We start from the raw sequence: 5,110 nt of genomic DNA, 5'->3' as shown, positions 1-5,110 counted from the left end.
TCTGTTGCATCTTTCCACCGATGTAGTTGATTTTATTCCTATGTATTTCATCCAGCAACATCTGCATGGATAGTTGTAATATATGCTGTTGAATAATTGCATTTTCAATGAATAAGTCATTGCTCTTGCAAGTTATATCATGCAATCTCTGACATCATTGCTATCACCAAGGCCATATTTTCAACTAATGATACTTCTTTGTTTCCAATCTTTGCATTCTAATCGTCAGTAATCAGTGCATCTTGATTGAATGTTTGATCAATTTCAGATAGCAAAAGTAGGTAAAAATCTTCAATTTCTTTATCTTTTGTCACTAAGCATGAATTTGAGTAGTAATCATATTAACTGGCCTTCCTTGTAGGCATATGAGTATCATATTTTCACTGACAGTACTGTACTTCAGGGTATGTATTGAAATGTTCTTGTAGATGATGAATGTGATGCTCTTCCTCTTTAATTAATCATTCCCAGTATAATAGTATGCATTTAAAATTCATTATTCTGCATTTTAAGTATAATTTTCTTTGTAACACTTTGTTATGAATTCACATGAATGTGTTATTTAGTGAAATCATGACTAATGGAATGTGTTTTTAAAATTATAGATATTTTCAGAAATGTCAGTGTTTTCTAAAACATGTCCTTCTAGGGCCTAAGCAGCTCATGATTCTGACTTTGTTTTTTTTCTGCACTTGTAAATTGTGACTAAACGGATCCAGACCCATCTCAGAGAGTATGTTCTTACCATTCTTCTTTGTGTTTTCATTCTTAGAAAACATAAGTCACTGCCTCTTACAACTGACACCCTGACTTTTCTCTGTCCTTGACTTTGAGATGAAATCTGAATAACATATCCAGAATCTGATTCTTCAGATCAAGAGTATCAGTCTATGTTCATAGTTGAGTACTAATGTCTATCCCTATGGCAAGAGCAAGTGAGTTTATCCTCATGAGCTTCTCTACCCTCCCTACTGAAATACAGCCATTACTCTTCATGATGTTTCTGATCATTTAGCCTCATTACTCTTATGGGAAACAGCCTCATCATTTTGGTTACTTTGGCTGATCCCATGCTGCAAAGTCCCATGTACTTCTTCCTTAGGAACTTGTCCTTCTTAGAGATTGGCTTCAACATTGTCATTGTACCCAGGATGCTGGGGGCCCTGATTGCCCAGGACACAGCCATCTCCTTCCTTGGCTGTACTATTTAAATGCACTTCTTCTTCTTCTTTGGGGTGGATGAATGCTCTCTGCTGGCCACCAAGGCATATGACCGCTATGTAGCTATCTGCAACCCCTTGCAGTATCCAGTTATCATGAATCAAAGGACTTGTGTCAAACTAGCTGCTGCCTCCTGGTTTCCAGGCTTTCCAGTAGGTATTATACAAACAATGTGGCTCTTCAGTTTTCCATTCTGTGGTACCAACAAGGTGAATCACTTCTATGACAGCCCACCTGTGCTGAGGTTGGTTTGTGCAAACACAGCAATGTTTGAGATCTATGCCATCATTGAAACCATTCTGTTTGTTATGATACCCTGTATGCTGATCCTATGCTCCTACACTTGCATTGCTGCTGCCATCCTCAAGATTCCATCAGCCAAATGGAAGTGAAAAACCTTCTCTACCTGTTCCTCTCACCTTGTTGTTGTCTCTCTTTTCTAGGTATCCTTAAGCCTCACCTACTTTAGACCTAAGTCTAATAATTCCCCTGAGAGCAAGAAATTGCTGTCATTGTCCTACACTGTTGTGACTCTCATTTTGAATCTCATCATCTATAGCCTGAGAAATAATGAGGTAAAGTATGTCCTCAGCTGAACCTTTCACAAGGCTTTAAGCCTCAGAAATTGTATACCATAGACATAAAATCATAATATTGGAGTCTACTTACTATGGAACTATCAGTTTTATGGGATTCTTTTCTGCTTCTCTTCTTCACATCTCCATTGAGAAGCAATTCAGCTGCTGCAATGTCTATTTGTAAGCTCAGTAGAGGGAAAGAAGCAGTTTAGAGCTTATTATTACCACCTCCCAAACTCCTCTTCATTCTATAATTACATTCCAGTTTTTATCAGTACAATTGGCATTTAAAACTTCTGTAGCCAAGTCAGTTCAGATGTTTACTTTCCTAAAATACATCTGCATGACATAAATTGCTGTTGTTGTTAAGTGCCATTGAGCCAGTTCTGACCCATAGCGACCCTTTATAGGGTTTCTGAGGAGCTGTTGGTGACCTTGAAATTCCTTGTTAATGTGAACTTGGAGACATAATGAAAGAAAGAAAAATCCATTAAAACTCGTCTTGTCACTTTCACTTCCTTTATGCAAATCTCCATTCATCATAGAAAAATGTATAGTCTCTTCCAATACGTAGTTCATCGCACTATCTTATCTCAGTTTTTATGCCATAGAGGCATTGTTGGTTCTTTTCAACATATTGTTGTTTAGGGTGGATATAAAAAAAAAAAAATGGATCTATAATCCTCATCCATATGTCTTTATAACCCTCAAAATTATTTCCTTTCTCCATCTATTTGTCTCAGGAAGATAACCTGAACTTCCACGGGCTCCCTCTCATTTTTAAATTCTTCTGCCTTAAGTAATTTTTAAATAGTAATCCTGGTGCTTTTTCTTCCAAAGTTTAAAAAGATCCCACCTGACTCTAATATAGGTCTTCTATAACTGAACGGTTCTTCATTCTTTTTTTATAACTACATAATACCCTATTTTGTAATATACCACAGTTTATTTAACTTTTTTTTTTCTTTTACAAATCATTCTATAGAAAATAGCCTTATGCATATGTATTTTTACATTTTTTGCCAATGTAATTGTTAGATGAAAAATTAGCAGTTGGATTTCTTGGGTAAAGGATAAATACATACAAAACTGCTCTATATGCTCGCAATTCCTCTACAATGTGATTGTGCTGTGGGTCGGAACCGACTCGACAGCACTTAACAACAACAACAGTATTCATGAGGAGAGTGCTGTGGCTCTGTGGGATAAGCACTTGACTGCTAACCACAAGGTTAGGGATTGGGGACCATCAACTGCTCTGTTGGAGAAAGATGAGGCTTTCTGTTCCTGCAAAGATTTACTAGTCTTAGAAACCCTATACCGGGTTGTTATGAGTTGGAACTGACTTGACAACAGTTAATAACAATAAACTATATATGAGAGTTATTCCCCATCATAAAACTATCAAGTTGATTCCAACTCACAGTGACCCTAAGGACCGAATAGAACTACCCAATAGGATTTCCAAGGGTGTAATCTTCATGGAAGCAGACCGCTACATCTTTCTCTTATGGAGGAGCTGGTGGGTTCCAAACACTAACATTATGATTAGAAGCCAAGTGCTTTAACCACTATATCGCCAGGGCTCCTTGTTTCCCCACAGCTTTATCAATAACATTTGTCATCAAACATCTGTAATTTTAAAAATATGCCAGGTAAAAATAATAGCTCAATAAAATTTTAATTTTAATAAAATAAGTTTTGAAAAAAAGGAAAGAACAAGTGAATAAATCAGAAATGTGCTTTTCATTATAAACCTTGAATTCATTGCTTAAGTGATTAGCAGTCAATGATAACATAGATAGGCTATTTTTTCATCTTGAAAGGTTTTTTTTCATCTTTATTTTAAAATCCATCACATCTTTCAAAGCCCATCTGTAATCCACCATGCTGCATAAACTATCCATTCTTTTATGCACTCAATCCAGTTTTGTTGGGAGCGATTTGAACTGAAGGTCTCAGACTTGGGGGTAGTTTAATTGAAGGATTGCACTGAACAAACAGTTGTGGTCCAGAAAATTGGGCTGCTCCCAGGTCAAGCTGCCCCCTGAGGAACTTGCAGGGCTGCCTTAGGGGACAGGGAACTTGGAAGGGTTTTTCCTTGTATGACCTTCGGTTCAAGTCTGCACAAACATCTCACTGTTCTATCTCTGTTTCCTTAGCAACCACAAGTTACATTCTTTTGATAAGGTCCTGATTACTGATTGCATCAATAACACCAGATGTTTTTGCATTCTTTTCCCTGCCCCCAGCACTCTCCTTTGATATATGTATATAATAAATGTGCTGAATCTAGGTCTCAGTCACAGTATCTCCATCAGACTGCTGTATCCCACCTGGTCTCAACTTTACTATTTTCATTTGTATCTTGTGTCTTCCTTTTTATTTCTAATCTCCTGTTGCCCCTACTCAGGTTTAATTTCTCTGTGTGGGTCGTGAAGTATAACCAGTTATCACACACAACAAGTTTAACAATATCAAGATGCTACTGAGTTGACTCTGACTTATGGTGATCCCATGTGTATCAGAAAAGAACTGTGCTCCACAAGGTTTTCAATGGATGGTTTGTTGAAAGTAGATCACCAGGCCTTTTTTCTGAGGTGCCTCTGGGTGGACTCAAATCGCCAACCTTTTGGTTACCAGTCAAGTGCATTAACTATTTGCACCACCCAGAGACTCCAATTTGACAACACATAACTTCAACTATTAGCATATCATTCTGTACTTATTTTTACATATCTTCTCCAATGTACCTGTCACTCCTTGAAAATGAAAACTGCACATGTTTTTCTGTTATAATATTACATATGCATTCCTGGGCAACAACCCCAAAGCTCCAGTTATATTTTTATTAAATTATTGTTCACATTTCATTATATATTTATATGCCAGGAAACCCCTTTGGCATTTGGAGATGTAATTTTTACAGCTACATCATATTATTTTAATCACACATACATCACAGTAGTAATTTCATATTTCTTTGTGATTCTTTGCTGTTACAATTTCTCAAAATTGTATGTTCTGTGGGGCCAGAGAAACAAAACCAAAACACACTGCCATCGAGTTGATTCTGACTCACAACTACCTTATAGGACAGAGTATAATTGACCCCTTAGGGTTTCTGAGACTGTAAATCTTTATGGGAGCAAATGTCTCATCTTTCTCTCTCACAGAATGGCTGGTGGGTTTGAACTGCCAAGTTTGTGCTGAGTCCTACTAAATGTATTACTGAATTCCTAGTGACTTTGTTGTTAGTTGCTGTCAAGTCAATTCTTACTCACAGTGACCCTATGCACAACAGAACAAAA

General features: G+C 37.1%; 1 pseudogene; it reads left to right on the top strand.

Moving 5' to 3' along the window:
- The first annotated feature begins 940 nt into the window (after nucleotides 1-940).
- Nucleotides 941-1,859, top strand: LOC102827184 (annotated as a pseudogene).
- Nucleotides 1,860-5,110: the final 3,251 nt, after the last annotated feature.

The sequence above is a fragment of the Chrysochloris asiatica genome, unplaced genomic scaffold (assembly GCF_000296735.1).
Source record: "Chrysochloris asiatica unplaced genomic scaffold, ChrAsi1.0 scaffold00140, whole genome shotgun sequence".
NCBI classification, from domain to species: Eukaryota; Metazoa; Chordata; class Mammalia; order Afrosoricida; family Chrysochloridae; genus Chrysochloris; species Chrysochloris asiatica.
This window is presented reverse-complemented; position numbering and strand designations above follow the sequence as displayed.